Source organism: Corvus kubaryi, unplaced genomic scaffold, assembly GCF_017639235.1.
Source record: "Corvus kubaryi isolate FWS band 111438036 unplaced genomic scaffold, C.kubaryi_AGA036_p1.0 37308, whole genome shotgun sequence".
NCBI classification, from domain to species: Eukaryota; Metazoa; Chordata; class Aves; order Passeriformes; family Corvidae; genus Corvus; species Corvus kubaryi.
This window is the reverse complement of record NW_024581096.1, coordinates 14786866-14798068: the sequence shown is the minus strand read 5'-3', so window position 1 is coordinate 14798068 and position 11203 is coordinate 14786866. Positions and strand designations below refer to the sequence as shown.

At 50.8% G+C, this 11203-nt stretch overlaps 1 protein-coding gene across 8 annotated transcripts in view; it reads left to right on the top strand.

Annotated features, from left to right (window-relative positions):
* The window catches only part of CNTFR (ciliary neurotrophic factor receptor), a 206537-nt gene that overhangs the window by 72498 nt on the left and 122836 nt on the right, over positions 1 to 11203 (top strand). The window contains exon 1 of one of the 8 annotated variants that reach the window (XM_042028696.1): positions 4267 to 4561. The exons of the other annotated variants lie outside the window; for them this stretch is intronic. The gene's annotated coding sequence lies outside the window, so the exon portion shown is untranslated. Of the gene's footprint in view, positions 1 to 4266; positions 4562 to 11203 lie in introns of those variants that run through there. 8 annotated transcript variants of the gene reach the window in all.

The window sequence follows — 11203 nt, the reverse complement described above, 5'->3', positions numbered from 1 at the left end:
AGGTGAGGTGAGGTGAGGTGAGGTGAGGTGAGGTGAGGTGAGGTGAGGTGAGGCTTGCACCCCTGGCTCAGGGACTGATGTCACTCGATCTCCCATGAGATTGATAAAAAATAGGGAATTCTCTATAGTGGCAGATAAGTCAGGTTTTCATCTTACTACAGCTTTACAGAGGGCTGGATATGCATCTTAAGCAGGAATGGAAATCTGTGGGTTTTTGCAGCCTCTGAGGGCAGGTGTTTTCAGAAAACACTGGCTCCTTTCAAATCTGCCAGAAACCTATTCACAGCTTGGCTACCAGCACGGCCAGCAAATAGTTTGGGAATTCATGAGCTTGTGAACTGACCCGGACTCTGCAAATGAGTTGCCCAAGGTCTTTGCCAAATGCCTTTGAATAATGGACATGTCAGAACCAGATGGGGTTGCAAATGGCAGGCTATTAGTGCCCAATGCCTGTGCCAAGCAGTGCTGCACGTGTGTGCAAGCACGCAGTATGTGCAGGGCTTGTCCTGGGAGCAAGTGGAGTGGCCGAGTTGCTGCAGGTAAGATGATCCAATGGGTCTACTTCAAACCACCTAATTGCATTAACAGGGGTGGTAAAATCTCAGTTGCCCCCCCTCCCCCCCCCCACTGCTGCTGGGCAGTCGCAGGCAGGCTGCAAAATGCCCTGCAGGCAGTGGGGACATGGTCAGAGGTTAACGACAGTGTCAGCCTTCATAAATCATCCCTAATGAGACCTGGGAAAACGTTGGGTTGCAGCTCTGATGCATGGCTTGGCTGCACTGTCTCCCCTTTACTTTGTGCTTCTCCTGCAATTTGGTTTCTAGGATCATCCGTGTGAAACCTTTGTGAGGCTGAAGGCGCTGGAGGATTTCCTGCCTGACAAGGAGTCCTGCGCTCTGCTCCTGGCACAGGCACAGGCTGCGGAATAAATAAATAAATTTCCCCTTTTTGTTGTCCCTAAGGACAAGTTCATGTGTCCCTAGGGTGCTAGGAATCTTGGGCTGGAGGGTATTGCCTGTGTCCTCGTGTGGAGGAGCAGCATGCTCTGCGCTTGCTGATGCTGGGTTTGGGAGGCCTCCAAGTGGAACCTGAATCGTAAAGACTGGCTGGTCCACTGCTGCCTCTGGGCATCATCCTGGTCAGACAGAGGGCTGCAGGCACCTCTCTCAAGCTTTCCTCTCAGCCCTTCTCACCTGCATTGGCACCCCATTATGGGCATGTCATGAAGTCCAAATGCTTCCTCTGGGAGAATCCTGTGCAGGAAGCAGGTCTCCAAATACGTTTTGCAAGGTGGGAGGATGAAAAAAGGTTATTGATGTCCTCACCAAAGGCTGCCTCTGGGGCTGGCAGTGGTGGGCTGCTCTAGGCTGTGTGTGGTCTCTGCAAAAGCTGCCAGACACCGGCCGGGACACTGGGAGGAGTGAAGCAGGGTACAGTCAATACTCCCTCCGATTTATTATTTATAAAGTACTGTCACAGCCCTGGAAGTGTTGGGACTCTCAGAAAAGCTGTAGGAATGTACTAATTAAAGAACACAATGGGAATGTAAATTGGGAAAGCTCCCCAGGGGGAAGCGGCCCTGGGGGGAGCTAATTTGCCAGTCCCCACTCCTCCCCTGCAAACTGGCTGAGACACTGGAGCAATTAAGGAGGAATTTGAGTGTAAAATATAATCTGGAATTGTGTTTTTGGCTTTTTTTTTTTTTTTTTTGTAATTGGTTTATTTTTCTCTTGGGTAACCGTGTTACCAATTCCGTAATTGCGACTTTAACCCTCTGTTCTGCTACAATAGGGTTGTTTGTGGGATTTTTTGCAGGGGATGGTGGTGGCATTGGTCCTTGTTGTTGGAAACAAATTCAGGTGAGTCTGCCAGCACCAAGGTGGCACGTCACCTCCCTGTGTGATGAAGGATATATGGCCCCAGGGCAGGGATAACACCAGCTGATCTGGTAAGAGACAAGCCCTGACTTTGGTATCATAGAACCACAGAATGGTTTTGGTTGGAAAGGATCTTAAAGATCATCCCATTTCAACCCCTCTGCCATGGGCAGGGACACCTTCCACTAGACTATGTTGCTCAGGGTCACATCCAGCCTGGCCTTGAACACTTCCAGAGATGGAACTTCCAAAACTTCAATGAGCAACATATTCCAGGAATAAAGTATGATTGTCAGAGTTGTCTCCTGAAACCCATCCTAAGAATATGGCTTTTTTGATCTGTCTTTCTTCCTGACCATTTTTCTTCTGTGTGGCCTGGCTTACTCCTTTCTCCTGTTTTCACTCATCTTGCTCTCCTTGGGAAATACAAGTATTTTGTGTCATTGGAGCGGTGGCCAGTAGTGTGGGCTCAGGGTAGTGGCTGTGACTTATTTCTCTTTTCCTGTCAGCTTCTGTTACACAGTCCAGGGTGAGAAGACAAACAGAGAGATTGTCACAGATGGGAGTGAAGTAAACACATGCTGAGGTTATGGTGGTCAGCAAGGGGTGGCCCTCAGCTCATGTGCTGCTTGGTGTCGGGTTCATGGGTCAGCTGTCTCCCTGTGGTCAGGTTTGCAGTTGAGCAAAGGGTTTGTGTTCTTGGGATTTGGGTTTTTTTCTTTCCTTTATCTTTATCACACACTTCAGTGTGCTGTTTAGTGGAGGATCTTCAAAGCTGTAAAAGAGCTTTGAGAAGAAAAACTGGTGTGATTGTAGCTGCAGTTATTTGTGATGGCTTGGTTGTTCAATCATTTTAAGATGGTGTTCTCAGGCAGGCAACAACTAGTGTGTTGCAGGGTCCTCCTCCCTCTCTCATTTTTATCCTTCTGATTAGCTTGAATATTTATTACATTTTATCAATAGGCATTAGTTGCCTGAGGTTTCATCCATTGCTAGCTACCGTTTGCAAGGGTTTGAGAGCTCTCAAAGCCAAGACATTGGAAAACATCATAGATGTAGATTCATGTGATAATGAGAGCCCTCAGAGAAGTAAGATTTTGTCTGGCTGTGGGGGCTGACATGCTCTGGATAAGCTAATGCTTTGTGATAGAACAGCATCCCTGGTCCTAACCCTGAAAAGCCTGAATTCAGCCTCACATGAGGGTTGCAGAGCATCCCCCTTTCTCCCAGGGATATTGGGAAGGGAAGCCCCCATCCACACAGCCTGCTGCAGCTGGTGGTTTCTGCTGCCACCAGACCAGGCTCCATCCCCAGGGTCAAGCCACAATACCCCATGACCTCCTTGCTGTGGCTGCTCCTGGACAGCCTGGTGACTCTTCATCTCCTCTGCCCACGTGGATCCAATAGCTGCATGCAGTGAAAAGTCACACCAAGCTTGGGAGCCTGGGGAGAGCCCCTTCCCAGCTGGGGCTGGACCAGCTTCTCCCTGCCCAGGACAGGAGGGTCATCTGGTGGAGCTGCCACTGTGGTCCACATCTCCCACCATGGGCCACATCTGCCACTGGCCAGAAATGGGCCCTGGGGTTTCAGCATTGTTCAGAAGACCGCAGCCAGGATCCGGAGCAATCCCAGCCATTTTCCTCTAAGCCTGCCCATATTTATTGCCATTTGTTCTGGTTTATTTTTCCAAAAATAAAAGTTGGTTGAAGTAGCACAAAAGCTGGGGAGGAAACAGGCTGAAGGAGCCTGAGGAAATAAAGATTTAGAGACTGTGCTGTTCGCTCCCCCCCCCCCCCCCCTCACCCCCATCTCTGAAAAATCCATGGAAACGTGGAATTCAAAACCCTTTCACCTTTTTTTTTACTGTAGGGCCTACAGACTCCATCTATTACAGCAGGTAGTCCAGTGAGGCAAAACAGGAGAAAAGTAGTATTTTCCCTATTTGAAGGTGGGAAGGGTAGGGCTGGGAAGCTGTGGTGGAGGCAGGAGCATGGCCCATACCTCTCCAATCACTGGCTGTCCCTTTCTCTACTGCCTCTGCAGCACCAGTGATGGTCTTTTAGAGACTATGCTGGGACCTGCTGATACTCAGGATTGCATTTAGGTTCCAAAATGGCATTTTCCAATGTGACCTCTGACCCGCCTGTGCTGGGGTATCCAATTCTCTGCAGAGCTGGTGCTGATCACTCTCCCTTCCTCCCTCTCTCGCCATCTGAAGTTAGTTTCCTCTGGAAGACAGGGGTCAGGAATACTCGGGTGCTGACGGATCAGTATGTGCTTTCCTGGATCGGGGCCTTGCATTCCTCTTGCCCGTCCAACTGGATGCGGGATCCCTCCTGGCCTTGCAGCGCTGGGGAGATGCTGCAGCGGGGCGTTGAGACCCAAGCAGCGCAGCAAAGCCACTCGTCTGCAGCCACTGCTGCTGCTTTTCTGCTGGCAAAGAAACTCACCTCGAGTGTGGGGATAAATTAAAATCAAGGAGCAGCTGCTGCGTACTGGGCTGGATCAGGCTGATGGTGGCTATCGGAGCTCAGTCCTAACCCCAGCCAGCTCATTTAATTTTCTGACCTGTGAGACAGCAGCTTCCCGCTGGGAAACAGCCCTCGGCTTTGCTTGTCCTGTCTTTGGGCAAGGGAAGAGGCTTCCTGGAAGCGGGCGGTCTGCGATCTCAATCGGGGGACAAGGTAAGTCACCTCCTCAGCGGGGTTGTTTGCACAGCTGCGGGTGGCCATGCCCGCTCCAAGAACTCCGCATTCTTCCCCGCGCCGAATATCCGGGACAGGCATCATCCCTCCGCGCTCCGCGCACTTTCCTTTCCGTCGGCGAGCCTGGGGAGGCTCACCCGAGCATCCGAGCGCTGGGGCTGGCCCTCCGTCATCCCGCCGGTGTCCCTTGCCTATCCGACGGCACCTCGGTGCAGCCGGCCCCAGGCTGCTCAGGGGGAAAGCCGCCTGTGGGAGTGCCGCCCCTGGGCGCACACGCAGTCGCTGCCGTCCCGCTTGGCGTGGCTCGCTGGCAGCCAGGCTGTCGGGGCAGGAGGATCTCTGCTGACAGCCTCCCTGCGCAGAGGGGCATTGTCTCCCTCCGCTGTCACCCGGAGCATTGTTTTGTTTGTCACCAGCCCTGCCGCTGCCCAGCCGAGCCCTTCCCTGCGTGCGGGTTTTATGGCGGTGCCTCCGGGACACTGACAGCCCGCTGACAGCCGTGGGTTGTGGGTTTTTTTCATTCTGCCTCCATCACCCCGAAACCCCAGCATGAAGCCCATCTTCAGACTAGCAGCCGCTGTGAGATTTTCATGGCTTCTCTCTGTTCCTTTCCTGCTTTGCAGAGCGCTCAAATCCTGCCCCATTTGTCCCGAGACTCCACAAAGTGGCGAGCCCCGCGCAGACAGCATGCTGGGGCAGCTGCCCGTGCTGGCCCTGGGATTTACTACAGGCAGTTTGTCTTCCCGAGGAAGTTACTTTCCAAGATAGCATCTGGTCTTTTATGAGGTCTGATCTAATAACGTGGTATGTGTGCAAGCATGGGGGTGGTGTTTTTATGTTTGTAGATGTATTTTAAAAGTTTTATAAATAGCGGAGTGATGAGATGCTTTCTTAGTCCAAAACTGCATCTCTTGTGCCTGTGGTTTTGCTGAAATTATTGCTGGATCCTGAAAGCAATTTGCTTCTCTGAAACGACAGGAGGGCGGTACAGATAGTCATCCTTGGAAGACACACACATTAGCAGTAGTATTCTGCAACGTCAATGCAGAATTATTCTCTAAGAGTCTTATTCACAGCACAAGAGGCAGTCAGCCACGGAGGTTATGGGGGAAAACCAAATACTTCTGCACACAGCTTGCTGGCCAATTGAATCTTCTTCAGAAAATAGCAAGAGACATACCATGTTTTTAGGGGGCTAGGGCTCAGTTTGCAAATAATTTTCCTGGAATAAAAAAAATAATAAAAAATAACAAGAGGTTTCAATGTGTGTTTGTGGGCAGAGCTGGAGAGAGAAGCTACATGCAAGTTTCCAAAGGGGCTCTGGTCTTTCACTGGTGCACAGCAAGTCCTGCATGGAAAAAGGACTGGATGGAAATTTGCTGTGGAGCTGCTTTTGCTTGTATTTGTTGCTTTTAAAGCTTTGGCTGAAAGAAAGGAACCTAGAAATTGAGGTGCAGCTCTCGGGTGTTAGCTTTTGGAGGAATTTCTTCCAGTAAAATTGGAAAGAGAAGGAGGACTGGCTGAAAAGCATTGTAGTGATAGGAGAGGGGACTGTGCTATCTGCAGGCCTTTCATTAATAGGCGGTTAATAAGCGATGTGCTAATGGTGTGTGGGGACCTGGTTACTTGTGGCTTTCTATCTGGGTAGTTTTAAAAGTATGTACAGAGCTGTCTCATCTAATTCATATTTTAATGCTACCTCCTCACCTCTTCCCCTTCCCTTTCTTCCTCTGTGTGCATCCCTTTCACTCTTTCTAGGCTGGCTGCAGCAGAGCAGGTAGGCACCATCCCTTGGCATGGGGTTTGTCTGTGGGAAGCCTGGCTGCCAGGGAGGCCACCAACACGTAAACTTCTCCAGGTCCCACCAGTGCTTCGGCCAGCTGTGGAACCCACGGGGATACAACCCCCCCGGTGAGACCTGCCCTGCCCTCCTGTTGGTTTTCAGAGTATCTGCCCCTTTCCCCTGCCTTTACAGACCCATGTCTGGATGTGAGTGCTTAATCCCCTCCTCCCGTGGTGACCCCCGCAGAGCCCACCCTGCCCGACAAAGATAACACCACGCTGAAGCCACCCCTCGGCACATCCCCAGCTCCAGGATTTGTTTTTCATTTCCTCTTGGTCTCCCCTCTCTCCCACTGTGAGATGTAAGGGTTTGGCAGCAGATCCCATTCACCCTGTTTGCTTTCATGCAGAGAATCATTTCTTCAGGGTGTTGTGTTAGCAGCGCTGGGGGCCTGAGCTGAAGCCACTGATGTCTTCTTGAAGAAGATGTGAAAAGCAAATATGTGCTGTGTGACCTAACCTCCTACCTCCTCGCCACTCCCTGAGGGACCACCACCAGCTTCCCCAGATTCACCCTTTTTGGGCTGTTCTGTACATCCTATTTTTTCTTGCAAGTTTTCAAGCTATTCCTATAAACTTGTACAGAAAGGGGAGACAAAATGTCACCCGTGTGAGATGGATTGACAATAGACCTGGTATTTCCACTAATTTAAAGCAAGTCATCCATCATCACATGGAACCAGGGTTTTCTTTGCCATGTCAGAAAAGTATTACCTAGAAGCCAACAAAAAAAAAAACAAAAACCAAACCCCAAACCAAACAAATCCCACCTTCTCACCGGAATACAGAATTACCAGCTGATTTAGCATCTGCACCCGAGCTTTGCTGTTCGGCTAAATCTACACATGGGTGTCACTGCAGTCATTTCCAGTTTGGTACCAGCTGTCCTGCAGGCATCTCTCAAACAGTGCCCACATGATGACAATGTGATGCTGTGTGCAGGTGCTGGTTTTTATGAAGATCAGAGCTGCTGGTCAGGAGTGGATGATATTTCACACAATGAGCTTCTCCTCTTTCTGCTCCAGGAATGGCCAGGAAGCTGTTCATATGGAGGGGAAGGATTCTGGGGACAAGAAGTTAGTTATGTGTGTGTTTAGAAGGGAGATGGGAGAGGTCAGGCCTTTTGATAGTTCAGTAAAGGGCCTAAGAAAAAATAGCCCTGAGCTTTGATTGAAGGCCTGGATGCTGCTTTACCAGGAAAATGCTACTTGCTGTTGTTTGCACTGCTGTGAGATACTCACTCAGTGCCTCCTGACAGCAAGTGTTTACGTCTCTCAGCAGCAGCTCGCCCAGGAGGAACTTGCCTCACATCTCTGTTTCTGGCTTCTGGTGGGACACCCAGCCCTGTGGGCATGAGGACACTGGTGCTGGGCTACCTGCAGCTTCACAGAGGACAGCTGATGTGCCAGTGGCTCCTGCTTTAGCTTTTTCTGGAGACACAGGGCTCTCCCCAGAACCTCTGTCAGATCTTTCCAGAGCTCAGTGGAAGCAGGAGGAAAACGCCTCCTCCTCAGTTTTGTCCTTTGTTTCTGGCTCCACCTTTGCTTGCTCAGCTGCCGTCCTGCTCTCTGCAGAGGGCAAGTCCAGTGCCGTGAACAAACAGCACTGGAGACTTTCTGCACCCAGCGCATGCTCATGTCCAAATTCAAAGCCATCCTTCCATGAGGGCTTTGTAAGCCACTCTGCTCCTATGCACATTTCTTACCTTTAGCTGAAGTTTTTCTGGGAAACAGACACAAACTCTTCATGGGAAATTATTGTTAGGTATTTGCTCGGTTCTGGCCATGCCTTGAGGAGGAGCAGGCAGTGCCTCACCATGACCCGGGAGCCTCTGCTCAATCCTCTGCCCTTGCTGGGCAATGGAGCAGATAAGAGATAGCTGCCTCATGTTGCACTCTTTTTTTCTTTCCCCAGCTTCTCATTTGGGATGAGGTGAGCATAAGCAGGGATTAGTTTGTTAAGCTGTGACAGTTCATTAAACTTCTTGGACTTTTTTCTCTGTGTTTCCTCTCCAGACGCTGCTGATGGCTGAGCTTGTGTGGGGGTGTGTGTACAGATACTATGGGACAGGGCAGGCAGTGGAAAATTTTGAGATTTTAGTTTCCAGATGCCCTTATCTATTTGCAAAGCCTGGCAAGTACCTTCAAGAACTTTTGCATTTTAGATATTTCTATTTTGAAAAGCCTCTGTAAGTAAAGTTCATTTTCCTCGGCTATTTTTTCCCTCGAAGCAAGCCTCTTTTTTTGGTAGGAACTGATGGCTAAGGCTTAGATGTGTAAAACTTGGTGAAATTAATGGGAGCCATGCCCTGAATCTCCTGCACGGCTCTTAAATCCTCTGACTTGTAAACAAGGAGCCTAGTTTGCAGCTGGCTTTAAAAGTCTGCCAGAACAAAACCCAGAATGCTGAAGGTAAAACCAGGGGGATGCTCGCAGGGAAGGGGAAGGGAGCAGTGTCCTGCTCCTTGATTAATACCTTGTTAACTGCTGCACAAATATCGGGGTTGGAGCTGTGGTGGTGAAGAGTGTCAGGGCTGTGCTGGTGGGTATCAGCATCACACCAGTCCCTTTTGGCTCTGAAGCCTGTGTAACCCCATCTTTTAGGGTTTGCAAGGAGACCCCAGCACTGAGGACTCTCCAGGCTCTTGCAGTGGGTTTGGCTGCCCTGTTGGGTTACTGTGCATGGGAATGTGCTGCTGGCTGTATTTTTCCCAGTGTGAAAAAGTCATCTTGGAAGGGAAATTAATTGCATGCAAAGCTGTGCCACCCCACAGTGAGTTTCACCCTGCACATAGCACAGAAGGGGCAGCTGAAGGTAGAGATGTGAGAGCATCTCTTGTGTAGCCACAGAAATCTCATTTGATCCTCAGTGGTGGGAAAGGAAACGAAGCAATAACCCAGGACAGTTTAATAGAGTTTGGGTGAAATACTGTTGTTTTTGTAAGCTGGTCTCTGTGCAGTTAGGGCTCTTTAGCCCATTTGTTGTGCTTGGCTCTGCTCTGGATGTTGGCATCAGCTGCTCTGCAGGTGCACGTGTCTTTGGCAGGAAGGAATTGGGATTTGGGGATTCGCCTTTGTTTTGGGAGGGGGGAGAGCGGGGGGGTGGAGAGGGAAAAAGCAATGAGATGATGTTTGTGTCTTTCATGTGAGTAGGACACACTGGGGAGGCGGAAGGACACAGCCCAGGGTTCAGTCCTGTCTCAAAGAGTCGGCTGGAGAACGGGGTCCTCTCCCAGTGGCTCTCTCTGCTTTTCCTGGGACAGAGCAGGAATGAATCCTACAGGCTGTGGGGCTGCAGCACCAGCATGAGGCCAGCTCTGGTGAGCGGAAGTTTGCCCCAGAGTTGAGTGCAGCTGAGACAGGGAGAATTTCCTGTGATGTCCCCAAAATCTTGAAAGTTTGGGGCAGAAGGGAGGTTGTGCATTTCCAGAGCAGAGCCCATAGGGATGCAGAGACATGACTTTTTGGGAGGTTTTTTACCATGTACTTTGCTGTTGTTTCCTTCTCCACCTTTGCTCCCTCTTTCCTGCCTTGTGCTGTGCAGGGGACCAGCAGGAGTCAAAGCAGGAGTCAAAGAGGTCAAAAGCACAAAAAAAAAGAAAAGCTCAAACCCCAGGTGCGCCTGAGGAAGTGGTTTCACCCTTCCAGTGGTGGGACAGAATTCTGAGGGCAACTGGTCCCCGTGGCCCTCAGATGTAGTTTATGGGGGGCATCACTGCTGCGAGCACCCCTGTGCTTGCCAACTGCTGCCCAGTTTTGCAGCACGGGGACTGGTGGGAGCAGACTGGGAGCCCCTGTAGCTAGCCCTGGGACAGGGGCTCTTTGGCCCAGCAGACAGAAGAAGGGAAGAGGCTGATGTTTGCCCCAGCTAAACCCTGCGGATGAGCAGAGCTCCGCACGCTGGCACGAGCCCAAGGCATCTTTGCTTCCTGCCACCCTTTCAAATTAAGCAAACGATTCATTTTATTTCTTTAATTTTCCAAATGGAAGTGAATTGGCTGCGCTGGCAGGTGCCTGATTGACGTTCCAGAGAGGATGGGAGCTGGGGGCTGGGGGGGGGGGCTTTCTGATCCATGCCTGCCCCAGTAGGGATCCAGCCCTGCTGCTGGGGGCCACTTTGTCCTCTTAGAAACAAGAAAGGGATAGGTGCATTTCAAGCCATGGGTAAAACGATTGCAAAGCTGAGCTCCTTCGAGGTCTTTCCAGGGCAGAGGAGAGAGCCGTGGCACCCGTGGTGTCCCCTATTAACTCCTGGCATTTGGTGTTTTATGAGCGTCACTTTTCCTCTTGCCTTTATGATGCTTTGCAGAGCCTTTCTCATGCATTCGTTCAGTCCCTGCCTGCTTCACAGGGACACTATCAATAAATGACACTGGCTTCACTGGTGAGAGACAGAGTCCCCTCTTGCAAGGAGGTTTTGGGGTGAGATGCTCCCACTGGGGACCCACAGGGAGGGCCATGCACCCCTGCTGCAGGGCTCAGCACCCATCTGGGCGCTTGTAGCCACACCCCTAAACCTCCCTGGCTCTGCACACAGGTGCAGGGCTCTCTGCAGAGCTGGCTGCAACTCTCCCTGCAGCGAAATAAGTGTCCAGAGATGGAGAGGGGAAGATTATCCCCACTACATGACAGTGATTATCAAATCTATCCGCTGCATCGGTGAAATGAATGGCAGCTGGTGGCTCACTGCCCAAGTGCATGGCATGTAATTAAGGTCTAGCTCCCCAGTCTCTGTAAAGATCCCTTCCTAATCTCTGGCATCACAGTCTTGTTCTGGCTT